The sequence below is a fragment of the Oncorhynchus kisutch genome, unplaced genomic scaffold, assembly GCF_002021735.2.
Source record: "Oncorhynchus kisutch isolate 150728-3 unplaced genomic scaffold, Okis_V2 scaffold2210, whole genome shotgun sequence".
Classification (NCBI taxonomy): domain Eukaryota; kingdom Metazoa; phylum Chordata; class Actinopteri; order Salmoniformes; family Salmonidae; genus Oncorhynchus; species Oncorhynchus kisutch.
In genome coordinates this window covers 23,345-34,021 of record NW_022264155.1, presented here as the reverse complement: position 1 = coordinate 34,021, position 10,677 = coordinate 23,345, and the positions used below count along the sequence as shown (strand labels likewise).

General features: G+C 46.0%; 1 pseudogene; it reads right to left on the bottom strand.

The window, feature by feature from the left end:
- Window positions 1-1,259: 1,259 nt before the first annotated feature.
- Window positions 1,260-10,677, bottom strand: part of LOC109877011 (neuronal acetylcholine receptor subunit alpha-7-like) — a 30,297-nt pseudogene continuing 20,879 nt past the window's right edge.

The window sequence follows — 10,677 nt, the reverse complement described above, 5'->3', positions numbered from 1 at the left end:
ATCTTCCGTTGTGCATTGATCACTTCTAAAAAGGCTGACAGATAATGGTGTTGGTTGGTTGATACAGTAAGTCTTGATCATAAAGGCAGATGGTTTTGAGATGGTCACACTTTCAACAAGTTGATTCATAAATCTTTCATGTTGCATAGTGTGTAAATACTGTACTAAAACAACATGGCAGCATTAAATCATATATTACAGCAAGATGTTTTTTTATTCCTTTGAAGTTTGACTGACTACATCAAACACATTTCCTGCTTTCCCCATCACCCCTCTAGACACCCAAGCAGCTGCCACACACACACACACACAACACAGCTCTTTTGGAGAAACACTGGGTTAATTAAGGAAACCATCTCCATTGCAGGCTCCTAATCTTTCCAACGAGACGTGTAGACATACATAAATCGCCTTATGCCTTATACAGCTCGAAGCCAACAGTCAGCACTCAGCCAGGTTCTGAGAGATGGAAATAGGATGTTCAATATGATTCTCTTAGCACTGAATGATAAATCAGAGTAATCTGGAGACTGAAGCCTGACTTCTGAAAGGTGAATAAGAATTTGCTTGATGACCAACTGCTGGAGCTTTTCATGAATATTTTTCCAGTGGCTGGTTTCCCTCAGTGAGGATTGAGTGAATACTGAGTTATAAACTCAAAATAATAAGAAGTATAGGGTGTCTTGCCTGGCATGTAGGTTTAATTTTATTTTAATTTAACAAGTCAGTTAAGAACAAATTCTTATTTTCAATGACGGCTAGGAACAGTGGGTTAATTGCCTGTTCAGGGGCAGAACAACATTTGTACCTTGTCAGCTCGGGGATTTAAACTTGCAAACTTTCAGTTACTAGTCCAACGCTCTAACCACTAGGCTACCCTGCCGCCCCAAGCTAGATTGCCCCAAGCTGGGTTGATCCTAGCTATCCTAATATATGCTTAATTTCCACACAAATCGACATCAATTAATATCATGATGTTTGTACTTTCATTTTAGAATTTGTCACAATGAGAACTCCTTAGATGACAACCCCACACCGCTAGTTACAGTTTGTTGATTTAATAACCTATTATGTTTAATGTCCAATAGTAGTAATCCACCCAAACCATCCATCCACTCATCCATCCATCCATCCATCCATCCATCCACCCAACCATCCACCCACCCACCCACCCACCCAACCATCCACCCACCCACCCATCCACCCACCCACCCACCCATCCACCCACCACCCACCCATCCACCCACCAACCCACCAACCCACGTAGCTGACCAGTGATATCTTCTCCCCAGAGCTGCAGGCAGTAGAGGAATACAAGCAGGGCCAAGGTGGAGATGAGAACACATGGGATGAGGAGGTGAGGCCATAGTAGAGGGTACGTCTACGCATCACCACGGTAAGGTTACGTCAGGGTAAGGCTCCTTACAAACAGTCATAGAAGCGCTCGTTTCTGCGCCCCGGCACCTCTGTATCATAACACAGGAAGACAACAATATAGGAAGTCAATTACAGTTGAGGACTCAATTTGGGTTGTGATGATTTGCAGTAATGGATGTATTTTCCCCAGGCAAATGAATGGTGTTTCACAATAAGGAAACTTTTGTAAGTTAAAGGTGTTGGGAGTTTGACCCTGAATCAAATGGTCCTGTTAGTTTTCATCAGTTCCCCATCACAGTAATAGTGTCTGCCATTTTTTTTATAAGCAGTTCAACATGCAAGAAAAACTATATTCAGCACTGGGATGGCATTTCATTAGAACCCCTCTCTTGTAAACACATTAGTCAATTTGCCAGGGATTCCGTAGAAGCATTTCATTAGAACCCCTCTCTTGTAAACACATTAGTCAATTTGCCAGGGATTCCGTAGAAGCCAATATCACTAAAGATCTGTACTGCTGAGGAAAAGCCTTTAAAATGAATTCTCCTATTTTATTTAAATGTGATCAATCATACATACAGGATCTAGCTTTTATAGTTTGACCATCGAGTTTGAAAGTTAAACTCAACATTTAAAAAAATATAGTCTGGGTATATTTGTGAGTTATCCCAAACTTCCATGCTTGTTCAAAACAGTTATTGTAATCATTTGATGTAATATTGTAATTTAGAGACTTTTGTCCAAAACAGATACTGTAAGAAGAATAACGGTATATGGCCCATACAGGACTGGCAGCACAGTCTTCCAAACAACCTTGCCATCAGAACCCAGGTTTTGTGATGACAATATCTTGTCCAATACTGGCCAGCCACTAACTCTTACCGACTAGGTCCCACTCTCCGTTGGGGATGTAACCTGTGATATCTGCCTCGATCATCTGTAGGTCCAGAGACCAGCCCCCATAGGTCCAAGAGCCAAATTTCAGGTCACACCTCTGGAGATCAAAGGGAAACCAGCGCACATCGATGTAGCAGGTGCTCTTGAAGATGCCTGTGTTGGAACATGAAGAGGAGAGGGGAGAGAAACATGAGGAGAGAAAGAGAGGGGGATAAATGGGAGGGATGGAGAGAGAGAGGAGAGAGAGAAGAGGGAGAAACAAAAGTTAGAGCTAGAGAGATAATTTTCAGAGGGTATAAAGATATGAAAGACAAAGTCCTATACACCACAACAACTGTAAAGACAATCCTATACACCACAACAACAGTCCTATACACCACAACCACAGTAAAGACAGTCCTATACACCACAACAACAGTAAAGACAATACTATACACCACAACAACAGTAAAGACAATCCTATACATCACAACAACAGTCCTATACACCACAACAACAGTGAAGACACCACAACAACAGTAAAGACAATCCTATACACCACAACAGTCCTATACACCACAACAACAGTCCTATACACCATATCAACAGTAAAGACAGTCCTATACACCACAACAACAGTAAAGGACAGTACTATACACCACAACAACAGTAAAGACAATCCTATACACCACAACAGTCCTATACACCACAACAACAGTCCTATACACCCAACAGTCCTATACACCACAACAGTCCTATAACACCACAACCACAGTAAAGACAGTCCTATACACCACAACAAAGGTAAAATAAGAATTAACAACAAGTGGGACACAATCATGAAGTGGAACGACATTTATTGATATTTCAAACTTTTTTAACAAATCAAAAACTGAAAAATTGGGCGTGCACACATTATTCAGCCCCCTTAAGTTAATACATTGTAGCGCCACCTTTTGCTGCGATTACAGCTGTAAGTCGCTTGGGGTATGTCTCTATCAGTTTTGCACATCGAGAGACTGACATTTTTTCCCATTCCTCCTTGCAAAACAGCTCGAGCTCAGTGAGGTTGGATGGAGAGCATTTGTGAACAGCAGTTTTCAGTTCTTTCCACAGATTCTCGATTGGATTCAGGTCTGGACTTTGACTTGGCCATTCTAACACCTGGATATGTTTATTTTGAACCATTCCATTGTAGATTTTGCTTTATGTTTTGGATGATTGTCTTGTTGGAAGACAAATCTCTGTCCCAGTCTCAGGTCTTTTGCAGACTCCATCAGGTTTTCTTCCAGAATGGTCCTGTATTTGGCTCCATCCATCTTCCCATCAATTTTAACCATCTTCCCTGTCCCTGCTGAAGAAAAGCAGGCCCAAACCATGATGCTGCCACCACCATGTTTGACAGTGGGGATGGTGTGTTCAGGGTGATGAGCTGTGTTGCTTTTACGCCAAACATAACGTTTTGCATTGTTGCCAAAAAGTTAAATTTTGGTTTCATCTGACCTGAGCACCTTCTTCCACATGTTTGGTGTGTCTCCCAGGTGGCTTGTGGCAAACTTTAAACGACACTTTTTATGGATATCTTTAAGAAATGGCTTTCTTCTTGCCACTCTTCCATAAAGGCCAGATTTGTGCAATATACGACTGATTGTTGTCCTATGGACAGAGTCTCCCACCTCAGCTGTAGATCTCTGCAGTTCATCCAGATTGATCATGGGCCTCTTGGCTGCATCTCTGATCAGTCTTCTCCTTGTATGAGCTGAAAGTTTAGAGGGACGGCCAGGTCTTGGTAGATTTGCAGTGGTCTGATACTCCTTCCATTTCAATACTATCGCTTGCACAGTGCTCCTTGGGATGTTTAAAGCTTGGGAAATCTTTTTGTATCCAAATCCGGCTTTAAACTTCTTCACAACAGTATCTCGGACCTGCCTGGTGTGTTCCTTGTTCTTCATGATGCTCTCTGCGCTTTTAACGGACCTCTGAGACTATCACAGTGCAGGTGCATTTATTCGGAGACTTGATTACACACAGGTGGATTGTATTTATCATCATTAGTCATTTAGGTCAACATTGGATCATTCAGAGATCCTCACTGAACTTCTGGAGAGAGTTTGCTGCACTGAAAGTAAAGGGGCTGAATAATTTTGCACGCCCAATTTTTCAGTTTTTGATTTGTTAAAAAAGTTTGAAATATCCAATAAATGTCGTTCCACTTCATAATTGTGTCCCACTTGTTGTTGATTCTTCACAAATAAATACAGTTTTATATCTTCATGTTTGAAGCCTGAAATGTGGCAAAAGGTCGCAAAGTTCAAGGGGGCCGAATACTTTCGCAAGGCACTGTATATACCACAACAACAGTAAAGACAGTACTATACACCACAACAGTCATATACACCACAACAACAGTAAACAACAGTCCTATATACCACAACAACAGTCCTATACACCACAACAACAGTAAAGACAGTCCTATACACCACAACAACAGTCCCATATACCACAACAACAGTAAAGACAGTCCCATACACCATAACAACAGTAAAGACACTCCTATGCACCACAACGACAGTAAATACAGTCCCATACACCACAACAACAGTAAAGGCAGTCCTATACACCACAACAACAGTAAAGACAGTCCATACACCACAACAACAGTAAAGACAGTCCTATACACCACAACAACAGTAAAGACAGTCCTATACACCACAACAGAGAACTCAAATCAGAGAAATAGGGATGAGTGCCCAGTAATCTATCATGAGAAAGACAGGCATAAAACATCTTCATCTTTATTGAAGAAAACTATTAGAGGATGAGAAAACAACTCTCTGGCGGGAGACAAAGGCCATAAAAGAGAAGGCAGTGCAAAATGGTTTTCCATTGACATGCAATGGAGACCGGCCCACGAAGACAAACGCCCCAAAATGTCATTTGGTTCTGAACACTGATCTTCTCTACACCGTTTCTGCCTGTCTCTTCACTCATACTGCTCAACCATTGTGGTCTTACCCGATGGCTTTCTTGTGCAGTAAAGCATTGATAAAGCTTTGTGCCATAATGGTTTGTCTGATTGAACAAGTGTTCATTTTGAAAAGTTAGGAAGCAATTTGTCCACAACGCCACTATCAATTCAGAGGAAATCTAGTAATGAGCTATTTCCAGCCATATATTTGGATGCTACAAAGACCCAGTGTTGTCTTACAGTAAGGGAAACGTAAGAGGGAACAGAACAGTAATCACCCACACTGACAGGTTGAGGACGTACTCACATGGTAAACGCACGTGTCTGTCAGTCTCTCTCTGTGTGTGTGTGTGTGTGTGTCCGAGGAGCGGAGTTGATAAGACAGTGTCATGGCTCTTTTGACGCTGTGTGTCTTGATAGTTCTGGTTCAGTAAGGGCTTGGTCAGACAGCACCTACTCTATAGTATATTAAGGGGCTTGGTCAGACAGCACCTACACTACAGTATATTAAGGGCTTGGTCAGACAGCACCTACTCTATAGTATATTAAGGGGCTTGGTCAGACAGCACCTACTCTATAGTATATTAAGGGGCTTGGTTAGACAGCACCTACACTACAGTATATTAAGGGTCTTGGGCAGACAGAACCTACACTCAGAGCCGGGCGGCCCTATATGTAACGAATGTCGTCGGGATAAGGAGAAGAGGACCAAGGTGCAGCGTGGTAAGTATTCATAATATGTTTAATAAATACGAACACTAGAACAAAAACAACAAACGAACAGTTCCGCAAGGTGCAATACACAAAACAGAAAACAACTACCCACAAACACAGGTGGGAACAGGCTACCTATGTATGGTTCTCAATCAGAGACAAAGATAGACAGCTGCTTCTGATTGGGAACCATACCAGGCCAAACACAGAAATACAAAACATAGAATGAAAAACATAGAATTCCCACCCCAACTCACCCCCTGACCAAACCAAAATAGAGACATGAAAAGGAACTAAGGTCAGAACGTGACAGTACCCCCCCCCCAAAGGTGCGGACTCCGGACGCAAAACCTGAACCTATAGGGGAGGGTCTGGGTGGGCATTTCACTGCGGTGGTGGCTCTGGTGCGGGACATAGACCCCACTCCACCTTAGTCTTGGCCCACTTAGGTGGCGCCTCTGGAGTGGCGACCCTCGCCGCCGACCCCGAACTGGGGACTCTTACCGCGGGCCCCGAATAAAAGGGAGACTCTGGCGGCTCCGGACAGGGGGGAGACTCTGGCGGCTCCGGACAGGCGGGAGACTCTGGCGGCTCCGGACAGGCGGGAGACTCGGCGGCTCCGGACAGGCGGGAGACTCTGGCGGCTCTGGACAGGCGGGAGACTCTGACGGCGCCGGACAGGCGGGAGGCTCTGGCGTGGCTGACAGGCGAGCGGCTCCGGAGTGACGGGCGGCTCTGGCGGCTCCGGACTGACGGACGGCTCTGGCGGCTCCGGACTGACGGACGGCTCTGGCGGCTCCGGACTGACGGGCGGCTCTGGCAGCTCCGGACTGACGGGCGGTTCTGGCAGCTCCGGACTGACGGGTGGCTCTGGCAGCTCCAGACTGACAGGCGGCTCTGGCAGCTCCGGACAGACGGACGGCTCTGGCAGCTCAGGACAGACTTGGTTCTGGGAGCAGGCACAGGACTCACCAGGCTGGGGAGACATACAGGCGGCCTCTTCCTTGGCCGAGGCACCGGATGCACTGGGCCGTGGAGGTGCACTGGAGGTCTCGAGCAACGAGCCTGCACAACCTGTCTTTACTTGATCCCCCCTGTAGCCCGGCAAGTGCGGAGAGTTGGAACAGACTGCACTGGGCTGGGCTGGCGAACCGGGGACACCGTGCGTAGGGCTGGTGCCGTATAACCCGGGCCGAGGAGACGCACTGGAGACCAGATGCCCTGAGCCGGCATCATCCCTCCTGGCTCAATGCCCACTCTAGCCCGGACGATTCGAGGAGCTGCGATGTAGCGCACCGGGCTATGCGTGCGCACTGGGGACACTGTGCGCTTCACCACATAACACGGTGCCTGCCCGGTCACTCTCTCGCCATGGCAAGCACGGGGAGTTGGCTCAGGTCTCCTACCTGACTTCGCCAATCTCCCCGTGTGACCCCCCCAATACATTTTTGGGGCTGCCTTGCCAGCCGTGTTCCCTCAAATCGCTGGCTCCCTCTACCTGCTACCTCCGCTCTCCTGGTTGCCTCCACCTGTTCCCATGCGAGGCGATCCCTTCCAGCTAGGATCTCCTCCCATGTGTAGGAACACTTCCCATCCAGAATGTCCTCCCATGTCCATGAGTCCTTTCCACGCTGCTCCTAGTTACCACGCTGCTTGGTCCTTTTTTGGTGGGTAGTTCTGTAATGATTTTTGTTGGTGGAAGGAGAGGAGGACCAAAGTGCAGCGTGGTACGTATCCATAATACCTTTTAATCAAGAATGAATACAAAATACAAAAGAACAAGAGAATAAATGAAAACCGAAACAGTCCCGTATGGTGCAAACACTGAAACGGAAAATAACTACCCACAAACTATAGTGGGAAAACAGGCTTGAGCTCAGTATGGTTCTCAATCAGAGACAACGATTGACAGCTGCCTCTGATTGGGAACCATACAAGGCCAAACACATAGAACTACAAAACATAGAATGCCCACCCCAACTCACGCCCTGATTAACCTAAAACAGAGACATAAAAAAGGAACTAAGGTCAGGACGTGAGAATGTAAGTGAATTGCAGGAACAGCAATCAGGTAAACATGTGTTCTCTCCTCTCCAAGTTTATCAGCAAATAACAGTAACGTTAAGTTGATGTGCTAGCTTGCAGCGCATCTCTCTATAGTCTGTCTGTCTTGCTAACCTAGCTGGGCAGTGCATCTCTCTCTAGTCTGTCTGTCTTGCTAACCTAGCTGGGCAGTGCATCTCTCTCTAGTCTGTCTGTCTTGCTAACCTAGCTGGGCAGTGCATCTCTCTCTAGTCTGTCTGTCTTAATAACCTAGCTGGGCAGTGCATCTCTCTCTAGTCTGTCTGTCTTGCTAACCTAGCTGGGCAGTGCATCTCTCTCTAGTCTGTCTGTCTTGCTAACCTAGCTGGGCAGTGCATCTCTCTCTAGTCTGTCTGTCTTGCTAACCTAGCTGGGCAGTGCATCTCTCTCTAGTCTGTCTGTCTTAATAACCTAGCTGGGCAGTGCATCTCTCTCTAGTCTGTCTGTCTTGCTAACCTAGCTGGGCAGTGCATCTCTCTCTAGTCTGTCTGTCTTGCTAACCTAGCTGGGCAGTGCATCTCTCTCTAGTCTGTCTGACTTGCTAACCTAGTTGGGCAGTGCATCTCTCTCTAGTCTGTCTGTCTTGCTAACCTAGCTGGGCAGTGCATCTCTCTCTAGTCTGTCTGTCTGTCTTGCTAACCTAGCTGGGCAGTGCATCTCTCTCTAGTCTGTCTGTCTTGCTAACCTAGCTGGGCAGTGCATCTCTCTCTAGTCTGTCTGTCTTGCTAACCTAGCTGGGCAGTGCATCTCTCTCTAGTCTGTCTGTCTTGCTAACCTAGCTGGGCAGTGCATCTCTCTCTAGTCTGTCTGTCTTGCTAACCTAGCTGGGCAGTGCATCTCTCTCTAGTCTGTGTGTCTTGCTAACCTAACTGGGCAGTGCATCTCTCTCTAGTCTGTCTGTCTTGCTAACCTAGCTGGGCAGTGCATCTCTTGTTCTGTCTGTGTCTTGCTTGCTTGCCAGCCACTTCCAGGGCTGTGTTCTGCTTTGTGCCTGACAAAAGTGAGAGTGAAATGCAACTATTTATTATGTTTGATAAACGCCAACGGGCAACGCTGTTTATAAACTGCAGCTCGGAAAAGATAACCGTGTCGCGTGTGAACATGAGTTCATAAGCGAGTGCACAAAATGAAACTTGCGCTTTCCAGCAGCAACCTCTGTGCTAACACTGACCCAGTACAGCCAGCTTCAGCAAATACTAACACAGACCCAGTACAGCTGGCTTCAGCAAGTACTAACACAGACCCAGTACAGCCAGCTTCAGCAAATACTAACACAGACCCAGTACAGCTGGCTTCAGCAAATATTAACACAGACCCAGTACAGCTGGCTTCAGCAAGTACTAACACAGACCCAGTACAGCCAGCTTCAGCAAATACTAACACAGACCCAGTACAGCCAGCTTCAGCAAGTACTAACACAGACCCAGTACAGCCAGCTTCAGCAAGTACTAACACAGACCCAGTACAGCCAGCTTCAGCAAATACTAACACAGACCCAGTACAGCTGGCTTCAGCAAATACTAACACAGACCCAGTACAGCTGGCTTCAGCAAGTACTAACACAGACCCAGTACAGCCAGCTTCAGCAAATACTAACACAGACCCAGTACAGCCAGCTTCAGCAAATACTAACACAGACTCAGTACAGCCAGCTTCAGCAAGTACTAACACAGACCCAGTACAGCCAGCTTCAGCAAGTACTAACACAGACCCAGTACAGCCAGCTTCAGCAAATACTATGACAGACCCAGTGGAGAGAACTTGATCTGCGCCTAAGTCGGGGACAGACTCTTGACCAGAGACAAATGACAGTTTTGGAGGCTGAAAGAAAGAGATTGCAGGATGTCCTTACATGTTAAATAAGTATCACCTAATCTCTGGCTGAAATAAACCTAGCATTCTCAGGGGTTCATCAGACAAACTCTTCCAACCAGATAATGGAAACTTCCTAAAATAGGTTGAATTTTTTTTTTGACCCCGTTATGGAAAATCATCTTAACAAAATTAAAGATGGAGAGACACATGCTCATTACCTTGGGAAGCGCACACAGAATGAGATGATACAGACTGTGAGTGACAAGATTCTGGAAGCAATAGTGACTCAAGTAAGAGACTCAAAGTACATCTTCATTATCTTGGACTGTACACCTGACATTAGTCACCAGGAGCAAATATTCATTATTCTGAGAAGCGTGGCTTTAAAGGGAAAGCCAGAGATCAAGGATGACTTCCTCGGCTTTGTGAATGTTGAGGTTACAACAGGCTTGGATCTGTCCACTGTCATCTTAGATAAGCTGAACGAGCTCAAGATTCCATTTGAAGATTGCAGAGGGCGAGCTTATGATAATGAGACCAACAAGAAAGGCAAGCACCAAGGAGTAAAGCCAGACTGCAAAAAAACATCCCAGAGCCGTGTTCATCCCATGTGGAGCACATACTCTAAACCTTGTCATTGCAGATGCTGCCAAATCTTCAAAAGATGCAGTTGGGTTTTTGGGCATTAGTGAAAGAGCTTCACCTTCTTTTCAGCTGGCACAAAAAGATGGAGTGTTTTGAAGAAACACGTGAACATAACCGTGAAGTCTGATAGTGACAAGATGGGAGAGTAGGTTCCAAAGTGTTCATGCAATCAGGTATCAGGCTTCTGAGGTTCGGGAGGC